Source organism: Pelobates fuscus, chromosome 3 (assembly GCF_036172605.1).
Source record: "Pelobates fuscus isolate aPelFus1 chromosome 3, aPelFus1.pri, whole genome shotgun sequence".
In the NCBI taxonomy this organism is placed as follows: domain Eukaryota; kingdom Metazoa; phylum Chordata; class Amphibia; order Anura; family Pelobatidae; genus Pelobates; species Pelobates fuscus.
This window is the reverse complement of record NC_086319.1, coordinates 225,164,444-225,190,313: the sequence shown is the minus strand read 5'-3', so window position 1 is coordinate 225,190,313 and position 25,870 is coordinate 225,164,444.

The window sequence follows — 25,870 nt, the reverse complement described above, 5'->3', positions numbered from 1 at the left end:
TGACACCATGACCAAGGGTTAATGATGTGCCATTGTTATTCAAGAGGGAGAACAAGAAGGAGAACAGGTATTTATGCAAATATTTAATCAAATCAATAAGCAAGGCCTTGGCAATGGTCAAGGTGACTTATCTCACTTAGATAAGGTATTCTATGCATGTTTTATGTCAGAGGAACTTTCTACATAAGGAATTTTCAGCAGATGGTAATAATGACGTTCAATGGGTTCAGTTTGCAGCAGTGCTTTTACCTGCGTTACATTCTAAAATGTAAATATCTCTAATGCGACTAAGAACTATTTTATAATTTAGCAATATTTCTCATTGTTGAATACACAGTAACAGGTTTTATTTCCACTAAAGTGTCAATTGTCAGGAGGTGAATTTAACATTTTAGGCCTCAGTAACCGAATTGGAGAATTGGTAAGAGTCAGCTATTATAACAGGTTCAGAGTGCCTGGCTCCCAATTTTGGATCCAGTCTGTTACCTTCTTCTGTATCCACTCTCCTCTATCCCACTAACCCTCAATGATCTTACAACACTTACCTTCTCTCACACTGTCTCACTCACCCTGTCACACTCATTCTCCATAACTCTGTCATACTCACCCTCCCTTCTCCCTGCCACACTCACCTGGTAAACAGTCAGCAGTCTGAGAATGAAAAGAGGGGGTAAACAGTGAGCGGTAAAATAATTAAAGAGGGGGTAAAAGAATGAAAAGAGAGATAAACAGTAAGCAGTAAAAGAATGAAATGAAAAGATACATACAGTGGCGTACACACAACCCATGGGGCCCCGGTGCGAAAACTGATCTGGGCCCCCCCCCCTCCCCCCGCGCGAGCGCTTACTCTGCGCAGGCTGGGGCCGCAACACATGGCGGCGGGCACCTGGTCGCAGGGCTGCGACCCGTGCGACCGCGGTATGTATGCCAGTGCATGCATAAACACATACACTTAAAGGACCACTACAGACACCCAGATCACATCAGCTCAATGAAGTGGTCTGGGTGCCAGGTCTCTCTAGTTTTAACCCTGCAGCTGAAAACATAGCAGTTTCAGAGAAACTGCTATGTTTCACTGAGGGTTAATCCAGCCTCTAGTGGCTGTCTCATTGACAGCCGCTAGAGGATTTTCTGCGATTCTCACTGTGAAAATCACAGTGAGAAGACGCTGAACGTCCATAGGAAAGCATTGAGTAATGCTTTCCTATGGGCGATTTGAATGCGCGCGTGGCTCTTGCCACGCATGTGCATTCGGAGCTGAGAGGCAGATGGGGACGGAGAGATCCCCAGCGTTAAGGGAGTCCGGCGCTGGAGAAAGGTAAGTGCTTAAGACACACACACACTCTCATGAACAGACTCACACATTTACTGACAGACACACACTCAGTGACAGACGCACACAAACATACTCAGTAACAGACACACACTAACAAACACACTCTAACACACACACACACTCTAACACACACACTCACTAACACTAACACTCTAACACTAACACACACTCACTAACACTAACACACTCACTAACACACACACTAACACTAACACACACACTCACTAACACTAACACACACACTCACACACACACTCACTAACACTAACACACTCACTAACACTAACACACACACTAACACTAACACACTCACTAACACTAACACACTCACTAACACTAACACACTCACTCACTAACACTAACACACTCACTAACACACTCACTAACACTAACACACTCACTAACACTAACACACACACTCACTAACACTAACACACACACTCACTAACACTAACACACTCAAACGTTTTTTGTTTTTTGTTAATCCCCCCAGCCTCCTTACCTGTGGGAGAGCTGGGGGGATTCCCTGGGGTCCAGTGGTGTTGCTGGCCCTGCTGTCACCCGGCTGGCTGGCTGGCGGGCGCGCGAGGGAGCACTGTTCCCTGGGTGCTCCCTCTTCAGCTCCCTCGCGCGCCGCGTACTGATGCCGGAGCCGGAAGATGACGTCATCTTCCGGCTCCGGTTTCAGTGCGGTGCGCGAGGGAGCTGAAGAGGGAGCACCCAGGGGACAGTGCTCCCTCGCGCGCCCGCGCGCCAGCCAGCCAGCCGGGTGACAGCAGGGCCAGCCTCGGGGGGCCCGGAGGTGGCCGGCTCCTGGGCCCCCCAGCAGAAGAGGCTGGCCCAGTGACCTACATACCTGGGTCGCAGGGCGGCCGGGCCCCCTGGTGGGCCGGGCCCGGTCGCAGCCGCGACCCCTGCGACCCTGGTATGTACGCCACTGGATACATAGTAAGAAGAAAAATTATGAACGGAAATCATTTCCGTTTGTGGTTTTATTCATTACTATGTATCTTTTCATTTCATTCTTTTGATTATATCATTCACCTAGTAAGGAGGAAAATAATGAAAGAGGGAGATTTACTGTAGGGGGTAAAAGGATGAAAGGGAATGATACACAGTAAGGAGGAAAAGAATGAATAAAAGGACCAACACGAAAGCGCTAAAAACCTGTCTGCAACCCAAATAAGTTTAGCTTTTTTTAATTTTAGCACCTAACTACTGCCAAGTTGTTTAGGTCTCGCTTAGAAAATAGCATTGTTTTTTTATGCAAAGTTTGTAAGTTCAATTCCTGCTGTCGTTTTTTTTTCTTTTTCTACTTATTCCTAGCTTATCAGATAAAGGGGTTGTGATTTTACTCCCTGATAAATCATTTGTGTTTTTTCTCATTTGTACAGCTTTGATGCAGTCATCAAATTTATATTCCAATGCCATGTATCCATATTATCTTAATATATTTTGTGAATGCCCTTTATTGAAACAAAAACAAATCACATCGTTTCAATTACCGAGTTTTTATGGAGTGACCATGCAAGCGTGAATAGGTTTACTTACTTATGTTTTGGTCTATGCAAAACAATATCTTAACTACATATGATGGTACATCACACATCTCTCTGCCATATAATGAGTGATCTTGATGATAAAAGTTATTTTATGCTTGTAAAACTCCTCTCGACCATCAGGAATCTGATATCCCTCTCCTTGCAGGGTAACAACAGGGAGGGGAGAATAAATGCCTTTTAAAAAAGTAATTATTAAATTAATGAAGTCCCTATGCACATGGGCGTCCACAGGAATTTTTCCAGGGGGGGTATAATTATAATGAAATCCATGTTTGGCCCCTTTTTGACAGTGTCATGAAGGGGCGGAGCATAGTCACTATGACATATAGCCAGGGTAAATAGAATTTTCACAACTATGGTGTCCGGAATACATGTTTGTATTCCAGACACTATAGTGTTAATTTAAGCAAATTAAAGCAACATTCTGGTCACCATAACAACTTCATCTAAATGAAAATGCTATGATGCCAGGAGGCCCCTGGGTGCTCTCTTTCTTTTAAGGGGCTAAACCTCTCTGAAATGGTTTAACCCCAAAGGCTTACCCCAGCTCCAGATCTCCAGGTCGGTCAGTGGTATTCAGCTTCTGAAACAGAGTGTCAGAAACTGCAGATTGACATCAGGCATTGGTGCCACTGATTGGCTAGAGTCAGCTGACGCTCTAAGTCAATCGCTAGTTCCCGGTTCATAAAAATGTTTTACGTTTTGTGAATGGGGAGCTACTGATTGGCTTAGAGTGCCAGCTGACCGCTCTAGCCAATCAGCGATACTCCTACCCAACGGCACTTTGTGCTTCCTGACACTCAGTAAATAAAAGACACATTAACACTGAGATTGTTTTTTTACCTGGGAAGATCAGAAGGTCCAAAGTTTCCCTGCCAGGCCCAGGTTCCAAAGCCTTATGATGTGGTGTCCAGAATAAAGTGGAGGGATCACTTCACTTGTCCTTCTTGCTCAAATCTCCTTTTCTTCTTCTTCATTTGACACAGTCTTCTTATTCTTCTGACACTGTCTTCTCTCCTCCTTGGCTTCTTTTGCTCCTTTACCTTTCCTCTTCTTTTGCGCCCTTCTGCTCTTTTCTCTTTCTGATCCCTTTCTGTTCCTTGCAGACCATTCTGCTCCTTCTCTTACTTTACCTTTGTGTTCCTTCTGCCCCTTCCAGCTCCTTGTTGCCCCTTTCTGCTCCTTGCTGCCCCTTTCTTCTCCTTGCTGTCCCTTCCTGCTCATTTCTGTTCCTTCTCCTACTTTACCTTCCTGCTCCTTGTTGCCCTTTCTGCTCCTTGCTGTTCCGTTCTGCTCCTTCTCCTACTTTACCTTTGTGCTCCTTATGATTTTTTTCTTCTCTTTTACCTTCCTGCTCCTTCTGTCCCTTTCTGCTAATTTTTATTCCTTTCTGCTCCTTCTTCTACTTATTTGTGCTCCTTCTGATTCTTTCTGCTCCTTTACCTTTGGGCTCCTTTTGTCCCTTCATGCCCCTTTCTTCTCCTTGCAGACCCTTCCTGCTGCTTGCTGACCCTTCCTGCTTCTGGCTGCCCCTTCCTGCTCCTTGCAGACCCTTCTGGCTCCTTGCAGACCCTTCCTGTTCATTTCTATTCCTTTCTGCTCCTTCTCCTACTTTACCTTTCCACTGCTTCTGCCCCTACCAGCTCCTTCCTGCCCCTTTCTACTCCATGCTGCACTTTCCAGCTCCTTGCTGGCCCTTTCTGCTCCTTCTTCTACTTTACCTTTGGGCTCCTTCTGATTGTTTCTGCTCCTTTACCTTTTGTCCCTTCCTGCCCCTTGCAAACCCTACTTCTTCTTGCAGACCCTTGCTTCTTCTTGCAGACCCTTACTACTCCTTGCTGCCCCTTCCTGCTTCTTGCAGTCCCTCCCTGCTCCTTGCTGACTTTTGGTTTTAATCACATATTGAATATAATTACAAGTTATGTACTGTATTAAGGGAAAAAGCCATTCAGTTTAATTAGAATTCATAATGGGTAATGGGAGGAAAAAACCCTTGTATAATATTTTAAATTCTACATAATTAAAGAAAAGCTATAAACTTTTCAGTTAAATTTTTTTTTTACAAAAATGAAAGAAGGAAAATGAGTTTGAATTGTATACGATACCAGTAGAGAGCACTCAGGAGTCTTTCAAGGTAAATTTCATCTGTTGCTTTATTGAGCAATTACAAATTCACACAACGTTTCAGTCTGTAAAATACTTTTTTCAAGACCAAAAAAGTATTTTACAGACTGAAACGTGGACTGGAACGTTGTGTGAATTTGTAATTGCTCAATAAAGCAACAGATGAAATTTACCTTGAAAGACTCCTGGGTGCTCTCTACTGGTATCGTATATATATATCCCTATCACTGCCCGGTACCCCCTGCCATTATAACCCCCCTCCCTGCCCTGTACCCCCCTGCCCTATACCCCCTGCCATTATATCACCATCCCCCCTGCCCTATACCCCCTGCCATTATAACCCCCCTACCTGCCCTGTACCCCCTCCCATTATATCACCCCCCTGCCATTATATCACCCCCCCTGCCCTATACCCCCTGCCATTATATAACCCCCCTGCCCTATACCCCCCTGCCATTATATCACCACCCCCCCTGCCCTATACCCCCCTGCCATTATACCACCACCCTCCCTGCCCTGTACCCCCTGCCATTATACCACCACCCTCCCTGCCCTATACCCCTCTGCCATTATACAACTACCCTTTCTGCCCTATACCCCCCTGCCATTATATCACCCCTGCCCTATACCCCCTGCCATTATATCACCACCCCCCCGCCCTATACCCCCTGCCATTATACCACCACCCTCCCTGCCCTATAGCCCCCCTGCCATTATATCACCCCCTTCCCTATAGCCTCCCTGCCATTATATCACCACCCCCCTGCCATTATACCACCACCCTCCCTGCCCTATACCCCCCTGCCATTATACCACCACCCTCCCTGCCCTATACCCCACCCCCGTGCCCTATACTCCCCTGCCATTATACCACCCTCCCTGCCCTATACCCCCTGCCATTATACCACCCTCCCTGCCCTATACCCCACCCCCCACTGCCATTATACCCCCACCCTCCGTGCCATTAAACCCCCCCTGCCATTATAACCCCACGGCCATTATACCACCACCCTCCCTGCCCTATACCCCACCCCCCACGGCCATTATAGCCCCACCCTCCCTGCCATTATAATCCCCCCTGCCCTATACCCCCACCTCCCTGCCATTATAACACCCCCTGCCCTATACCCCCCCGCCATTATACTCCCACCCCTTTACACACAAACACACAAACACATTTTACACAAGGGACAAGGACAGATATATTCTGGGAGGCAGTGAGGTTAGTGCGCGCCCTGCAGTGAACCGACAGCTGGGATAAGATGGCATCGTCATCACTACTGGGAGCACAAGTGAGCTGTGCAGGAAGAGCGCCCAGCAGTAACCGTTAATCACCATGGGGAAGATCCAAGAGCAAGGTAGGGAAGCTGGGTGGACATCTTAATTACTAAATGTGTGTAAGAATGTGATGTTTGTGTGTGTCTGTGATTGTGTGTATCTCTGTCGTTAAGTGTGTGTTTATTGTGATTGTATGTCTGGGATTGTGTGTGTATGTATATACACACACAACCACAGATGTACAAGTCTGTGTGTATATAAATGTGTATGTGTTTAGTAGATAGCTCCCTTATTTGACGTCCTTAAATATGTCAATCCCACATAAGGATAACAAATACGGAGTTATCTACTAAACAACTGAAAGATTAAAATTAAGTAAAAGGCTTTTACATTTTGATCTTTTAGCAGTTTAGTAGATAATTCCCTAAATTAATGCTCTTATGTGAGATTTCCATATTTAAATATGCCAAATTAGGGTGCTCTTTAGATCTAAATATGGCAATCTCACATAGGGATATCAAATAGAGGAGTTATCTGCTAAACAAAGATCGAAGTTTAGAGGTGTCAGCCAGCGCAGAACAGGAAATCTGGGTGGCTAGTATGAATTATATGCAAATCCGGAGGATCCGCCCCGGGTGCCAAATGCTCTAGGTACGCCCCTGCATTTACATTTAAGAAAAATCCCATTAAAATCACTTATTTGTCCCTATTTTGAAAATATATCATATGTCTAGGATGTTCCTTTTAATTGTTGGCATCACAGGTTATATATTAGAAGGAGTCCATAAATTATTAAACCATAAATGCTGTCAAGATTTTGTATGCTAAACCACAGAATAATAAAAGTATATTTTGAAATTTAGGGAAATTTGGTACATTTCAACACTTTTTCAATGTCACCTGCTCATCAAGTGCTCCAAAATTCATGGTAGTATTTATTTTTGTCAATACATATTCACATTATATTGTATTTTTGCTTTAAATTTCAAGCCCCAAAATAGTACAAATGCATGTTTATCTCTAATCTGTATCTGTCTAAATGCCCAGAGCACATACATGTCATCAAAATAATTGTGTAATTTATGGATTTCTATAATATAGTTTTATCCAAACAATGTCAAATAAGATACTTACTTGTGACAAAACCCTGTAATTTTCTTGACCCAGTTATTTTCCCTGCATTCGGTAGATTGATCTACTGAACAACGACCACCCCCTGGCTCATTTAACTTGAAAGAAAACCACAAACTTAAGTGCTCTCTCTGGGTGGCCGGCTTTCATATAACTGAACAACACGTGCGCTGGAAAACGGCGGCCATCTTGTCTCCTAAAAGCAGACAGCGATACGTGATTGTTGAGTGTCTGGAACTCTAAGTCAGACACTTGACCCCGCAAACACCGGTAACCTTCCACAAATGCTTGCTTCTATTCTTGACAAGAACTATTTTGGGCAGGCACCACGTGTGCAGTCAGTCCAAACTTTACCCTGTTGGTGATTCGGCTGTGTTCGTGGGATTTGAGCGCTATTTGGAAATATCCAGGGATATAATACTAGTGGGGGTTCCTATGTGTGTTATATGTATTTTGGGTTATTTTATGTTTTATTTTCTTTACCTCTAGTGCCTGGAAGATAATTAGTTTAAGCAAAGTACACACATAGTTACATAGTTACATAGTTGAAAAGAGACTTGCGTCCATCAAGTTCAGCCTTCCTCACATATGTTTTTTGCTGTTGATCCAAAAGAAGGCAAAAAAAACCCAGTTTGAAGCACTTCCAATTTTGCAACAAGCTAGGAAAAAAAATTCCTTCTTGACCCCAGAATGGCAGTCAGATTTATCCTTGGATCAAGCAGTTATTACCCTACATTGAAAGATTATATCCTTGAATATTCTGTTTTTGCAAGTATGCATCTAGTAGCTGTTTGAACATCTGTATGGACTCTGATAAAACCACTTCTTCAGGCAGAGAATTCCACATCCTGATTGTTCTTACAGTAAAAAAAACCTTTCCTTTGCCTTAGACGAAATCTTCTTTCTTCTAGTCTAAACGCATGACCTCGTGTCCTATGTAAAGTCCGGTTTGTGAATAGATTTCCACACAATGGTTTGTATTGGCCTCAAATATATTTGTTTTGAATATCTTTATTGTTGTCATAATATAAACGCATTTAGCGAACCGAATCATATTAAAGCAAATATTTGCCCACGCAGGGGCCGAACCATTGGTAAGTAAAGGTATAAACAGTTTGTCGCTTACGCAGAAGCGAATTAGTCTTAGCCTGTATAACATGACATAAAGGATTGGTTCATATTGTCAACTGGCCTATGTACTCAGATTGGTATTACAGCTGTGTTATAGTTTTTTTGTATACTTATTGTTGCCGTAGCATATGTGTGTGTGGCTCCTGCTTGTATGAGTATGCATAGGTCGCCCACGCTAGGGCGCATATATACGGTGCTTATGTCAGTATGCATTACGTCGCCTATGCAGAGGCCATCTGGTTCATGTTGGTGTAATACCGTTTGCTTATACTTGGTCAGTTGTTCTCACTTGACCCTGTTAGTGCTCGTGGCGTACCATTGTCTAGTCTGCTCTGGTGTCTTTTGGTACAGTGTGTCTGCCCAGTGCCGCCTGAGGGGCTGATCTCTAACTTTTTACCGTGTCTTGTGTTGCACCAGTTCGTGTTTTGGTATGGTGCCCGTGCTGGCTAGCATCCATTGCCTTGTGTCTCTTGTCGTGTTGTGGTCGTGGTTGGCTGTACCCTAATCTCGTTTGGTCTGGTAATAGGTGTAGTTTGTGCGTGTGTCTTGCTATGTTGCCCTAACTACGGCTATGGGTGTCTCGGTAGTTTGTGTGTTCTGGGCGCTGCGGGGCTCTGGGTTCCGCTTTGTGATAGCTTGTTTGGGTATCTGACCATCGTTGCGTGTTGTAGGCGGATTGGTATCTCCGCCGCCAAGTGTGGCTGCTTCAGTCCTGGGTGGTATTCTATTGTGGTGTGACTAAGTGGCTGATTCGGTTCCCGTGCGCTGTTCCCTATTCGGCTAAGCCGAGGTCTTGTGCCTATTGATGTTCGGTGAGTAGTGCCCGTTCCCGTGTCCTGGTATCTCTCTTTGTGAGGTTCGTCGGGGCTTAGTTGTGTGTATGTGTGTGTGTTTCGTTGTGAAGTGTTGGGTTTCTGTACCCTGTGCGCTTTTTTTTTTTTCCCCCCCCTTCCCTGGGTGGCTTACATTAGTGTCCCCCTCCTTGTCACGGTTGGTCGTGTACTCATATCGGGTGTGGGTATTTTTCGCATTATGTAGTGTTGTGCCGTTCGTACGGTGTCTCCCGTCCGTCGTGTTGAGCGGGGGTGTCCAGTTTGAGATCTGTCAGTCTAGGTTTGCTTCTGTGTCCGTCTTGTGTGGTGCGTTAGTGGGTCAGGTCTGGTGTCCGTATGGGGGGGGTAGGTAGTGTGGTTCAGGTAGGGGGGGGGGTTTTGCGTGTCTCCATCCCCTGCTGCTGCCCCCCTTCGCCACGTCCCTCCGTTCCCCGTCTGGTCTCCCGGTCGCTCTCTCCCGCCTCTCGACCCGTCCGGCTATTGCGGGGCCAGGTGTCGTTGGAAGTCGTTTGATGTGGTTATTCTCAGCCAGGGGAACCAGCGTTTGGTGTATCTGTCTCTGAGTTTCGGGGTGTTTGCCTTTATATCTTCATATTTCCTGGTGTTATCCACCTCCTCCACCCATCTTGATATCGATGGTATGCTTGCCTGCTTCCAATAGATTGGGATGGTCGCTTTGGCTGCGTTCAGCAACCGCGGTATTATGGATCTGCCGTATAGCTGTGTGGCCATGTCAGTGTGATGGAGGAGAAAGGCCGCCGGGGACCTCTGGAGCATCTCGTCTGTTACTTCGTGTATGATGCCTCTGACCGTGTCCCAGAATGGCTGTATCCGTGTGCATGCTCAAATATATTTGTATAATGTTATCATATCCCCTCTCAGGCGACGTTTTTCTAAACTAAATAGGTTTAAATTTGTTAACCTTTCTTCATAGCTGATATGTTCCATTCCTTTTATTAATTTTGTAGCCCGCCTCTGCACTTTTTCTAGTGCCATAATATCCTTCTTTAGAACAGGTGCCCAAAATTGCACAGCATATTCAATGTGTGGTCTTACCAGTGATTTATAAAGAGGCAAAATGATATTCTCGTCCCGAGAATGAATGCCCTTTTTCATGCATGACAATACCCTACTGGCCTTGGCCACTGCTGATTGACATTGCACATTGTTGCATAGTTTGTTGTCTATAACAATTCCCAAGTCCTTTTCGTGTGTTGTTATCCCTAATTCGCTTCCATTAAGGGTATACGTTGCTTGTGTATTCTTTAAGCCGAAGTGCATAACTTTGCATTTTTCAACATTAAATTTAATCTGCCAATAATCTCCCAGACACTGAGACTCCTGGGCGTGCTTTACCATACTTTGGCTGGAGACTCTATGCTGGGGGGGGGAGGCGGGGGTGTAAAAAGTGGGCCAGAATCAAACATTCCTGTTGTATCCTTTATCAAGTCTTGACTGATGTTTGAGTATGCGAACTACGAAGCAGTTCAATTTTACCACAAACTGCTTAGATTTCGGGAGAGTACGAACTATGCAAACGGGCTATAATCACTCTGTAACGGATCACCTGGCACCCCGACTGGGTACCTCCGTTGAAGGATGCTCCTAGAGTTTCCTGAGGACTCCAAGCACTGCAGCAGACACCATAACCACCGTAGACTCCACCAGAGAGCAAAACAGGAACCAGCGCTTACAAGAGCTTAGCAGTGAGTTAGCAAGGAAATATGACAAGCATAGCAATCCCTTGTAGCAGATTCCCCCAATAAGAGACGGCACTCCAAATTGAGGGTAAAGTAGAACTCAGGTTTAATTACACACACTCTGCTTTTATGCAATTCTCCCCTGCAAGGGAGACGCCCACATACAATTATACATTACTCAATCACACAATGGTTACATCCCACAGATTACCTCCTCTTAGCCTGAGAGGTAACCCAATTATCCGTACAGTTTAACCCCTTAAGGACACATGACATGTGTGACATGTCATGATTCCCTTTTATTCCAGAAGTTTGGTCCTTAAGGGGTTAAACATACTTTTTACCCAACTTTCATAACTCTTAAACCATACATCCAATATTAATAACAGTTACATATTATTAATCAGCACATTCCAAATACAAACATACCCAAAAATCATACGAATCCGTTCAGCCGTTCGGGAGATAGTTATAAGTCGCTTTTGACCGACCGCAGGCACCTTTTCATGCCCAAAACAGTTCCATGGATTTGGGCTGTGCGGTCGGTCTATTTTACACCGAGAAAATTACTAAGTCCCATTCGAACGAGCGTTCGAATCTTCGAACGGGACTTAGTCTCCAGCTGTGGTGTCGAAGGAGGTACGGGTCAGCGGTGTTCGTGCATTTGGGTAGCCGCAAACAGTTCCATAGATTTGGCTGCACACACCGCTGACCGCGTTCGAATAAGTTAAAATGGCCGCCGCCACGTGTTCGTTTGTCGAATGGCGGCCACTTCGACGACTTCGGCACTTCGACAACTTCGGCACTTCGACTGCTTCGGCACTTCGACTGCTTCGGCACTTCGACTGCATTCAAAGTGCCAGTTTTAAAAGTTGTAACACTGCTCCCAAGTATTTAAAGGGCCAGGAACAGCATACAAAAATCCATTGTGCCCAAATACACTTCTTACAGGGTTAATACACCCCAGGGCCATAGTCGCAGGGCAGGAGGCTAGCAACCAGGCTTCTCCAGTTCACAATGGCGAGGTTGGTTCCGCCAAATTTCTCCCCTTTACCATCCAGACTAACAGGGTATCTGACCTCCTGTTGGTCAGTGCCCTGGTTAGTCCAGCAACCCACCCACAGAACACAATCAGCAGTACAGCCTACCCACAATAAAGAGTTACTACACCTGGGGTAGTGGGTAGCTTGTCCATGTCCAGGAACTCCACCTTGGCTCTGGGGGTTACTGGCGCACCGAATCAGTGGGTTGCTGAGTGGGCAGAGACCAGCGGTACTCTGCCCCGCTGCCAGCGCTACCATGGGAGTAGCCTGGTTGGAGCCCAGTTGAGGAAATGTCGTAGGAGGCTCCTCACTCTGAAGCCCGATACTGCTGCTGGAGGGCACGACAGGCTGTCTCCCCCTTGGATGAACCTCCCTGCTGCCGGGGGACAGGACAGACCGTCCCTAGCCCCCGTGACGCATGTGCAGAGACCACGGTCCCATCTTCACGGGTGTGGGGCTTATCATCTCCCCTTGGTGGGCTAGGCTGCCGCTGGGGAGAGGGGGTAATGAGTTCATCTCCCTTACCCACTTTCTGCCACTGGGGAGAGGGAATGACAAGCTCCTCTCCCTGACACTCTCTCTGCGGTTGAGGGGGGGGGACCGACTGCCTCCCCTTTCAGTATTTCATCCTGCTGCTGGGGGCCGAGACTGCCTGCCTCAGCTGCCCCATCTGGGAGAATAGGATCTCCCCTTTGTGAACTAAGCGGCCGCTGGGGAGGGGTGTTCACCGATTCCTCTCCCTGGAACACTTTCAGCCGCTGGGGAGGGAGGACACAACCCCCAGCTCCCTGGGATACACACCGCCGCTGGGGAGGAAGGATGGCACCTTCAGCTCCCTGGGATACACACTGCCGCTGGGAGGAAGGACGACACCTTCAGCTCCCTGGGATACACACTGCCGCTGGGGAGGAAGGACGGCACCTTCAGCTCCCTGGGATACATACTGCCACTGGGGAGGAAGGACGACACCTTCAGCTCCCTGGGATACATACTGCCACTGGGGAGGAAGGACAACACCTTCAGCTCCCTGGGATACACACTGCCACTGGGGAGGAAGGATGACACCTTCGGCTCCCTGGGATACACACTGCCGCTGGGGAGGAAGGACGACACCTTCAGCTCCCTGGGATACACACTGCCACTGGGGAGGAAGGACGGCACCTTCCGCTCCCTGGGATACACACTAACGCTGGGGAGGAAGGACGGCACCTTTCACTCCCTGTAACACACACTGCCGCTGGGGAGGAAGGACGGCACCTTCCACTCCCTGGGATACACACTGCCGCTGGGGAGGAAGGACGACACCTTCAGCTCCCTGTAATACACACTGCCGCTGGGAAGAGAGACCAATTGGCCACAACCCCAATCTCCGCAATCGGCACTCGCATTCCCATGCCGCTCGATTCTCTGCATCCAACTTGCGCACGGTTGCCAGAAGCGTCTCTGTCGAAGGATTCGGGCCATATCTGGTTAACCGCCTCATGACCTCGTCCCTGTAAGCGTCGTGCTCAAAGCGATAGGTCATGCTTGCTGTGAACTGGGGCGCTGTACGAATACTAGCGTTGCCCTCAAATTGTAATTCCAAACGTTACCGGTGCCTCTGCGCTGCTTCTCCTCACACTAGGACACCATCCCACCGCTTGCCACCAATGTAACGGATCGATGGGCACCCCGACTGGGTACCTCCGTTGAAGGATGCTCCTAGCGTTTCCTGAGGACTCCAAGCACTGCAGCAGACACCATAACCACCGTAGACTCCTCCAGAGAGCAAAACAGGAACCAGCACTTACAAGAGCTTAGCAGTGAGTTAGCAAGGGAATATGACAAGCATAGCAATCCCTTGTAGCAGATTCCCCCAATAAGAGACGGCACTCCAAATTGAGGGTAAGGTAGAACTGAAGCTTTTAATCAAACACTCTGCTTTTATGCACATTTTGCACACATAGTACTGCCCACAGGGTTTTTGCAGAATAACCAATCAATGCGTACAATACACTCAGACACTCACAGCAATTAAACACAAAATCCTCCCCTCTGCCTGTGATATAATTACTGAACACAATGGGCTAATGTAATTATCATAGGCAGGAAAATACACAATTTTACACAAATTCATAACTTTAAAAGTATACATCACATTCTACATTTTCAGAATAAGCATACTCCAAATACAAACATATGTCAAAATCATACAAATTGGTCCAGTGGTTCAAAAGTTAGTTGAAAGTCCCTTTTTGACCAACTGCAAGCATGGCTTGGGTGTGGTAAGCCAATTATCTCCAGCATACAGAAAATATCTCCATTTTCAACAACAGTAAAAACACATAAAAATACATAATTCCTATCATACTGAACAGAACCCCCACATTCAACCTGTTGCGGACCGTTTTGCACACAAGGGGATAAAACCCAGTTTAGGCGATAATCCCCTTTCCCATTGACCAGCAGCTACTGCAATCACCAATCTCCCGAACTCCAAACTGCATGTATTCACCAACTCTCGAACAGCAGGCACACGAACCCTGGAAGCAGCCGAACAGGAAAAGCGATACGAACAGCTTACACTCCTGGCAGTCGGCATACAGTCAAATTCCCCCCCAAGAATGAGACAACACTTCAGCTTCAGGGTTAAGCAGGAACTCATTTACTCAGGGCTACCTGCCCAGTATTTATGCACGTCTCCCACCTGATGGACACTCCCCTAGGGGACCAAATGGAAGACTGTAACAAAGGACAGACATAAACCAATTACAGACACACAGCAGTAAAACATTCCCACAATGCATCTTGATCTCCTCCCTCTATCCTGGAGATAATTAGAGAAGTAATTCAACTATCTCCCAGCACAGAGGCAAAGCTCCATTACACACATGGGACACAAAATACAGTGAAACACCTTAAAATACACAAAGTTACCTTTTATACATAAAACACCGACATGTCACACATCCCCAGATAGCTCAGGTCTGAGTGCACATTATTAGGTGAATGGCACTCAGACTACACAAATACAGTTTAATCGCCATGGAGTCAAAGTCTTTAATCCCACAAATAGGCTCCATGGCATGGCTATCTGGGTTAACACATATTCTCATATACAAAATACCGAATGCCGGTGTTCGGTTAAACTTGTACGAATAGGAACCAGGCGATGGACGGCTCAGCGGTGTTCGTGCAAATAAGTGTCCGTTTTTAGTTCCATAGAATCCTCGCCGAACACCGCTGGTCGTTCGCACGATTAAAATGGCCGCAGCCTCGTGGTCGGCAACCGAACAAAGACCACCCTGGATTCGTCAATTAAGCTGCGGTTAACCGCAGCTTCAGGGAGGTAAATTGAAGGCACACTCCAGCTCCCAGGTTGTCGCGCATTCGTCAGTTTGTTCGGTAGATCAAATCTACCGAACACCCTGGCAGAAACGCACGAATATGCCTTTCTGCAGGGAAAATAAAAGGTTTAACCTGCAGGGCCATAGTCACAGGGCAGGAGGCTAACAACCAGGCTTCTCCAGTTCACAGTGGCGAAGTTGGTTTCGCCACACAACCTATCCCCAGATAGCTTGGATCTGAGCGCTCAATATAATCAAACAGCGCTCAGATTCCACGAACACAGTCAAATCGCCATGGGGTTTAAGTTTAGCAACTTTTTTTTAACTGTTTTTAAAGTACCCAATCTCCCAGGGCCATAGTCCCAAGGCATGAGGCTGGCAATCAGTCCCCTCCAAAAACTAGTGGCGAGGTCCCTTTCGCCACACAGATGTATACCTAACTGGATATAAATGTTTCTTTGGTGACCATTGGAATTTTAGCCAACTGTTGTCAGTGTGTGATATAAATGAGCATGTGATGTATGAGTATATAAAATATTTCATTCTATAGATATGTAATTCATAATTTAGAAAACTGTAGAGAAATGTAACAGTTTTTTTCTGGTATTGAGCAAATTTTATTTTTTTTAAATATATTTGTGTAGTGCATGTTCAACATCACAGATATGCATAGACATGTCACATTTCAACAGTATGGAGTGTTAAAGAGGTTTAGCAATGCATGTCAGGATTACTACACTATTTTTAAATTATATGATGCAAAAAGAAGTAAGCTGCTTAGAACGCAATAAAGAAGGAATCATATAGCATGGTATGAGCTTGCACATGTAAATTAATCTAAAATATGAACTGAACACATCCAGGAGGTGAGTATCAGAAGCTTAGGTGTCTGCCTACGGTGACAGTGTCCCATGGGGTGTAGAATGTAGAGACAGGATCTCAAGAATACATGCCCATTGAATTAACCCCTTTCACCCTATGCCCACAGGGTATAAATCTCTGTCCAGCATGGAGGTGACTCGCCAGGGGGCTACACGCTCACCTGGTGAGGAGATGCCCGGCCACAAGAAGCATGGGGGCAGCTAAGAGGTGACTGTAGTGGTCTCTTCATGAAGCTTGGTACTGATGCTCCAAGCGTCAGTGGGACTTGGCACTCCACAACTCGCCTTCTCAGCTGGTAGTGCGATTTCCGTGGCTTACGTTGCTTTGGTGTAGTCAAGTTAGGAGCCATCTTGCAGGTACCTCCATTATGAGGTAGAGGTGCCCTTTGCTGAATTGACTGAGGCGGTGGGGAGGGGGGGAGAGAGTGGGGAGACCCGGAGATGTATTGTTGCCTGTAGGTAGAAGGATCAGCCGCTTTCCTCCCCTCATCTGAGAGTAGGCCCCTACAGGGCGCAGGTCAGTCCCCAACAAGATCCGCTGAACTTTGCGTGAGGAACAGCAAGAACAGCCACCGAGGAGTCCACCTAGTTACCGACCAGCGTTAGCTGCCTGAAATCTGCAACTGTGGACAGTAAGGTTTTTATTATAATACAGAACATGTTTATAGCTAGTTGCATATCAAGATGCTAGACTTTATATAGATTTTAAAAAATAATTTCTTGATTGCTTTAAACCTAATTAATAGTAGTGGTTTAAAACAATTCAGCACAATAAATCCTAATTATCTCTGCAAAAGAATAGATATTTGACACGCTACGACACCTTTTAATGTGGTATTTTAACACAAATGTTTGTCATAATTTCTGCATATTTTCCACACACTCACTATGGATGTGGATTTTGTTCAATATATAGGCTTTTATGTTTTTGATAAGTAATATAAACATTTATATAACATCTATCTAGTATATACATAGGCTTTTTGTAAAGTTTTTTTTATCATCCAACTGATATTTCTGATGTAACACAAAAGGGGAGTGCTGGACATATCTGACCAGGGATACAGATGTGATACACCCACACTATTTCACATACACACTCAAAAATGCACACATACACAGTCCAACTTCTTTTGCTCACCTCTTTTGTGTGCACAGTGTAGTGGCTGCTGTAATAATGTAGGCCAAGTCCACATCTGAGCCTCCCTTTGTCCCTTTTAGGCTTGCAATCATTCTGTCATCTGGCAGAACTCCAGAGTACACATCCTGCAGTTCTTGTGGTCTCAAGCATGATAGAGGCAGAGCACACCTACTGGGCAGAGCTAGATGCTTGAAGACAGCAACCCCTAGGACTTTAAACAATGATACAGTCATCTTTTAAAAGGTAAAGCTGGGCCATGGGTCATTTTACTCAGCCGCCCGATACTTAAAACAAATGAGTCGACCATCTCACATGGCCGCATAGACCACAACTATTGGGTTGACCAAGCCACTGTGCACTGCCCCTCACAACCTATCCTGAGGAGATAGCTGTTGTTCAGAAGTGAAAAACAGGCCAAAACTATGGCTACACTACCCAGCCTCAGGTGCTGCAGCCCAGTGGGAAGTTTTCCGGTATTCCAGTGGGACAGTCTGGCCCTGGCGTTTACCCATTTCTAATGCTACACGAGAATGCCTAGCAGCCCATCTTCTTTGTGCTGCTGGGGCTTATGAGAAAGCATTCGTCTAAGCAAGAATGGGCAGGTGTGATTTTATGAGTGCGCCCATTTGCAGGTATAAATTGGTATCCCTAGAAGGAAGTGCAAAAAAAACACTTAAAAAAAATCTCTAACCTGGGAGCGGAGCTAAGCTTTCATGCAGAGCAGACGTGCAGAGCCTGAGGTCCTGAGCATTGATCTGATTTAGGGGAGATAACCCTGGAAAATTAAAAGCTACATTAACCGCGTGTCCGACTTCCGGCCTGAACGGACGCATGGGGTAAGAGCTCCGCTCCATAACGAGGCATAAAGCTCCCTATAACGCACAAAAAAAAAAAAAAAAATTACTGATCGGAAGGCGAGTGAAGGGGACCGTACCTATCACGGAGATGTCCCCCTTAAAACAAACTAAGCTCACAGACCCATCCAGACAAACAAAGAAGGACCGTCACAAAATGATCCAAGATGGCGCTGGGTCGGAGATTCCTGCCCAGGCCTCAGAAAGCTCGACAGATCTCGACCAGGTCCCAGACCCTGAATTAGAGGGGCACATCACTAAATTATATATCAAGACTATGCTCCAGGACCTGAGATCAACGACCAGAGAGAACTTTACCACAATTATCTCTGGCATACACCAAGAAATTGCGGAGCTGGGCGATCGCACTGACCACCTGGAGCAGAAAACTGAGGAACTATGCTCAGCCCATAACGCAGCGGCCGACAAGCTCCAAGCACTGGAAGCTGACAATGCAAAGGAACAATGCAGGTCGCGAAGGAACAATGTGAGGTTCCGGGGGATAGCGGAATCTGTCCTGCCTGATAAACTCTACGACTACATGTGTTTGGGGTCATTGTCCTGCTGGAAGGTGAACCTCCGTCCTAGCCTCAAATCACACACAGAGTCGTACAGGTTTTGCTCAAGAATATCCCTGTATTTAGCACCATCTTTCCCGCAACTCTGACCAGTTTCCCAGTCCCGGCTGCTGAAAAACATCCCCACAGCATGATGCTGCCACCACCATGTTTCACTGTGTGGATGGTGTTCTTTGAGTGATTTGATGTGTTGGGTTTGCACCAGACACAGCGTTATCTTTGATGGCCGACAAGTTAAATTTTAGTCTCATCAGACGTGCCATTTTGTTTTTCTTCTGGCCACTCTGCCATAAAGCCCAACTCCATGGAGCATATGGCTTATTGTCATCCTATGTACAGATACTCCAGTCTCTGCTGTGGAACTCTGCAGCTCCTCCAGGGTTACCTTAAGTCTCTGTGCTGCCTCTCTGATTAATGTCCTCCTTGCCCGGTCCATGAGTTTTGGTGGGCGGCCATCTCTTGGCAGGTTTGTGTTGTGCCATGTTCTTTCCATTTGATTATGATAGATTTAATGGTGCTCCTGGGGATCATCAAAGATTTGGATATTTTTTATAACCTAACCCTGACTTGTACTTCTCAACAAGATTGTCCCTTACTTTTTGGAGAGTTCCTTGGTCTTCATGGCAGTGTTTGGTTAGTGGTGCCTCTTGCTTAGGTGTTGCAGTCTCTGGGGCCTTTCAAAATAGGTGTGTATATGTAATGACAGATCATGTGACACTTAGATTGCACACAGGTGGACATCATTTAAAAAATGATGTGACTTCTGAAGGTAATTGGTTGCACCAGAGGTTTTTATGGGCTTCATAACAAAGGGGGTGAATACATACGCACATGCCAATTTTCTGTTTTTTTTATTTCTAAAAAATAGTGTTATGTATATATTTTTCTCATTTCACTTCACCAACTTAGACTATTGTGTTCTGATCCATCACATAGAATTCAGATTAATAAAACATTGAACTTAAGGCTGTAATGTAACAAAATAGGTAAAAAAGTCAAGAGGGGTGAATACTTTTGCAAGGCACTGTACATCATTAGAACAAGTATGTGAATGTGTTTTGATTGCATAGAAAGGAAAATGACATAACACTAATACAATTTTAGCTCAAATTAATAATTTATACCCAAATTAACAATTTTATACCCAAATACCCATAACACAAACAAAATGAATGTATAGGTTGAAAACACTTAAAGCTTTTGGGTTAAATACTGAATTGGATATACAGTGAGTGCAGAATTATTAGGCAAATGAGTATTTTGACCACATCATCCTCTTTATGCATGTTGTCTTACTCCAAGCTGTATAGGCTCGAAAGCCTACTACCAATTAAGAATATTAGGTGATGTGCATCTCTGTAATGAGAAGGGGTGTGGTCTAATTACATCAACACCCTATATCAGGTGTGCATAATTATTAGGCAACTTCCTTTCCTTTGGCAAAATGGGTCAAAAGAAGGACTTGACAGGCTCAGAAAAGTTATAAATAGTGAGATATCTTGCAGACGGATGCAGCACTCTTAAAATTGCAAAGCTTCTGAAGCGTGATCGTCGAACAATCAAGCGTTTCATTCAAAATAGTCAACAGGGTCGCAAGAAGCGTGTGGAGAAACCAAGGCGCAAAATAACTGCCCATGAACTGAGAAAAGTCAAGCGTGCAGCTGCCAAGATGCCACTTGCCACCAGTTTGGCCATATTTCAGAGCTGCAACATCACTGGAGTGCCCAAAAGCACAAGGTGTGCAATACTCAGAGACATGGCCAAGGTAAGAAAGGCTGAAAGACGACCACCACTGAACAAGACACACAAGCTGAAACGTCAAGACTGGGCCAAGAAATATCTCAAGACTGATTTTTCTAAGGTTTTATGGACTAATGAAATGAGAGTGAGTCTTGATGGGCCAGATGGATGGATTGGTAAAGGGCAGAGAGCTCCAGTCCAACTCAGACGCCAGCAAGGTGGAGATGGAGTACTGGTTTGGGCTGGTATCATCAAAGATGAGCTTGTGGGGCCTTTTTGGGTTGAGGATGGAGTCAAGCTCAACTCCCAGTCCCAGATCCTGAGAAATATGGAAACATAGAACCCCTTGGAGTTGCATGTTGACTGTACACCTCGACTAGTCAAGCAGACTTTGCACATATAATTTTATATTTGCATATATTTTTGTTGGTATCTGTATATATATTTTTTAATTTTACTTAGTAATAAATGTATTGTGCCATGATCAAACTTGTTTTGTTCTCTGTCTATATACAGTCATATGAAACAGAAATTACACCCTCATTGAATTATATGGTTTTACACATCAGGATGTAATAATAATCATCTGTTCCTTAGCAGGAGACATGTGCAATTTGTTTCGGTCCGAATTAAAATTCGGCCGAATTTCAGGTAATTCGGACATTCGGGTGCTTCCGAATGTCTGAATAGTTGAATTGCCGAAGTGCCGAAATTACCGAATTTCCGAAGTCTAGTAGTGCCGAAGTTCCGAAGTTGCCGAACTTCAGAGGTGTCAAAGTGCCGAAGGTCCGAAGCACAGTATTGCCTAAGTACGAATATACTTACCCAGTGAAAGAAAAAGAATGTTAAACTGTATACAATTTCAAATAAAAAGTATACAAACATAGACAGGATTCAGCTGTAAGCATTTGCAACACTTACAACAATCAAGTAACACACATTCATATAAAATGTAAGTTACTAAGCCAGTCAGTGTAATGACAGGAATGAATAAGTAGATAACTCCCTAATTCCCACGGTATTAGGGAGCTATCTGCTAAAAGGCTGAAAGACCTAAATTGGTCTTTTAGACAAATTTACTAATACTAAGTAAAGATTACTTAGTATTAGTAAATTATGCCCCTACTCGCCATACCGCGAGTAGGGGCATGTCTATTAAACAGTGAGCAGTCTGTGGCTGCTCACTGTTAAAAAAAAAAAAAAAAAAAAGGGTCCCCCCTCCCTCAGCGGGAAAGTTCTTTGGAATTTCCACCAATCAGAGTGTTATGTGTAAAATTACACAGCGTGGGAAAATTCCAAAGAACTTTCCCACGCTGCGTAAAATGACACAGAGCACTCTGTTAAAAAAAAATGGTCCCCCCTCCCTGAGCGGGTGGGGGCCCTAAAGTAAATAAAGGGGCGAGGACCTATTGGCCTCCCCACGGCCCCCACCCCTGAGCGGCGGGTGGGGGACATAAAGTAAAAAAAGGGGGGAGCACCTATTGTCCTCCCCCTGGCCCCCACCCCTGAGCGGTGGGTGGGGGCCCTAAACACAAATTGGGGGGGACCTAATGTCCTCCCCCCTGACCCCCACCCATGAGCGGTGGGTGGGGGCCCTAAATGCAAATTGGGGGGGACCTAATGTCCTCCCCCTAGCCCTCACCCCTGAGCGGTGGGTGGGGGCCCTAAACAAAAAAGGGGGGGGGGACCTAATGTCTTCCCCCCTGGCCCCCACCCCTGAGCGGCAGGTGGGGGCCCTAAATACATATTTAACCCCCTCCGTCAGGTGACATGGGGTCCCCAAACCCCTAGTCACCCCCTCCCCCCAAAAATAAACTCCTACCTACCCCCCTCACCCTAAAAATAATGAGGGGGGACCATTTAACTAAGTACCTTTAAAAATAAAAATAAACTTACCATTCAATGTTTTCTCTCTTCTAAAATCTTATTTTTTCAGTCCCAAAAAGGCCAAATAAAAATCCATAATAACCGACGCAAAAAAACCCAAAAAACGAGCGCAAAAAACAATAATCCATCTTCACCCGGCGAGGGCTCCGCGCAGACTGAGCTCTGCAGGGCGGGGGAAGGCTTATAAAGCCTTGCCCCGCCCTGCAATTAGGCTCAGAGCACTCTGACTGGTGGGTTTAAGCCATCCAATCAGAATGCTCTGACAGGTAAATGAAGAGACTGACAGGTAAGTCTCTACATTTACCTGTCACAGCACTCTGATTGGTTGGTTTGAAATCCACCAATCAGAGTGCTCTGTGTCATTTTACACTGCGTGGGAAAGTTCTTTAGAATTTTCCCACGCTGTGTAATTTGACTCATAACTCTGATTGGTGGATTAAGTAACCAATCAGAGAGTTATGAGTCAAATTACACAGCGTGGGAAAACTCCAAAGAACTTTCCCGCTGAGGGAGGGGGGACCTTTTTTTTTTAACAGTGAGCAGCCACAGGCTGCTCACTGTTTAATATACATGCCCCTACTCGCGGTATTGCGAGTAGGGGCATAATTTACTAATACTAAGTCATCTTTACTTAGTATTAGTAAATTTGTCTGAAAGACCAATTTAGGTCTTTCAGCCTTTTGGTAGATAACTCCCTAATACCGTGGGAATTAGGGAGTTATCTACCAAGCGGCTGCAACAAAAGTCCCGAAATGCCGGAGTTCCGAAGTTGCCGAAGTTCTGAAGTTTCCGAAGTGCCGAACTTCCGAAGTGCTGAAGTTCTGAAGTGCCGAAGTGTCTAAGATCCGAAGTTGCCTAAGATCCGAAGTTGCCGAAGTTCCGAAGTTGCCGAAGTTTCGAATTGATGAAGTCCCGAATTTCGGAATGCCGATCCGAATATTTTCCCCATGCACATGCCTACTTAGCAGGTCTTAGGTAAATTAGGTAAATAAACCTCAGTTAAACAACAAGACATGACATATTACACTGACTCACGATTTAACAAAAACAAAGCCAAACTGGAGAAGCCATGAGTGAAAAACTAAGTAAACCCCTACTTCTTCCATAGGAAATTAGAGGCTAAGTAGCAGATAAGTTCTGCTACTCAAATGCACTTGATTCATTGATCATTAGCAACCACCCGTATAAAAAGCAACATTTTAGCAGTTTGCTGGTCTGGAGCATTTAGGTGTGTGTTTACACAATGCCAAAGGAGGAAATACATTAGCAATGATCGTAGAGAAGCAATTGTTGCTGCCCATCAAACTGGGAGGGGTTATAAGACCATTTCCCAAACAATTTACAGTCCATAATTCTACAGTGAGAAGATTATTTAAAAAAAAAAACAAACAAGAGTAACATATTAGACTCTACAGGCCTCAGTTAGCATGTTAAATGTTAAAGGACCACTATAGGCACCCAGACCACTTCAGCTTAATGAAGTTGTCTGGGTGCCAGGTCCCTCTAGTGTTAACCCTGCCTGCTGTAAACATTGCAGTTTCAGAGTTAATCCAGCCTCTAGTGGCTGTCTCATTGACAGCCGCTAGAGGCGCTTCCGCGCTTCTCACTGTGATTTTCACAGTGAGAAGACGCCAGCGTCCATAGGAAAACATTGAGAATGCTTTCCCATGGACTGACTGAATGCGCGCATCTGCATTCAGCCGATGACGTCAGAAGGAGGAGGAGAGTCCATGAGTTTGGGGGGGGGACTTATTAACACTATAGTGCCAGGAAAACGAGTTTGTTTTCCTGGCACTATAGTGGTCCTTTAAAGTTCATGACAGTACAATTAGAAAAAGACTGAACAAGTATGGCTTGTTTGGAAGGGTTGCCAGGAGAAAGCCTCTTCTCTTTAATGAGTATACGGCAGCACAGCTTAGGTTTGCAAAGTTGCATCTGAACAAACCACAAGACTTCTGGAAAAATGTCCGATGGACAGACGAGACCAAAGTGGCAACAAAATAGTGACATTTAGCCTATGAAATATCTAAACAGTGCTTTTGATCTCTTGAAGACTTTGTATTTCTTTTTTTGTATGTATTTTTAACTTTGTATTATCGTCGGTGTCGGGTGCCCTTTGTTTCTTTGGTGTATATATGAATACTCCCACCACACAACTTTTAGCACCTTAATTATATCCAGGGTGTGTCTTAAATTATTTTTCTAAGGAACAAAAGAATAATCAAGTATTCCATATATAACAGTGTGTTTTCCCCAAGCAAACATTTTAAAACAAGTAGTAAAATAGAGAGGGGGGTGAGGGAGGAACAATTTGACGAGTGACTCCCACTAGAGGTGTTACTACTCAGCAATGCAAACAATGTCTTTTCACTGTCTTTTCTCAGAAATGAGTACCGAGACAGGCTATAGACACCAGAACCACAAGAGGCTGTAGTGGTTCTGCTGACTAAAGTGTCCCTTCAATGCATTTGATAGGGTTTGGCCTTATTAACATTCTGTATTTTGATAGGGTTTGGCCTTATTAACATTCTGTATTTTTTGCATGTTCAAAACTTTATAGTTTTTGTACCATACATGTAAAATACATGTTTTAGAGGCGGAGTCTAGCTACTGACATGAATGGTTACATGGCCGCGGAGCTCCAGAAATTGCTCCAACTTGCTGCTATCAGAGCCCAACCACAACCCAAAAGCCCCCCAGAGCGACCCCACGACACACCCAACACCCATAGGTAGAAAAACCAAGAAACAAAAGCCCGACAAGCCCCGTCAGGGCATGAACATCCGGGAAATGTGGAAGTAGGCCCACTAGGCTGCAGGCGCAACAACGGCGTCCCTACAAGGAGGATGATCCGACTTTTCAGATGGAACATCCGACGAGGGGGAAGGCAGCTTCATGCAGGCAAGTGTACCGCCACCGCCAGAGAGGTCACGGCCGCCCGCACCAACCCCCACACCAGTGACTATGGAGGCCATTAGTGAGCTTATGGCTGCCCATCACGGGAAGATCTCTGCAGAAGTGGCCACGATCAGGGAGGACCTGAAAGGCCTATCAGCCTGGCTGGGGACCGTGGAAAGTACCTCCATAGACCACACCCGCCAAATCGCAGAGCTGCAAGGGGCAGTCCACGATTTGAAACAATAGACACTCCATGACCAGAAACTGGCCGCACAGGAAGACAAGCGACGCCAAAACAACTTGAAACTAAGAGGGGTCGCAGACTCTGTACCGGAGGCCGTGCTCCCACACTACACCAGGCAGCTATTAACCGCACCACTAACTCCAAAAGCGGCCAAAGCAATCACGCTGGACGGGATCTTCCACA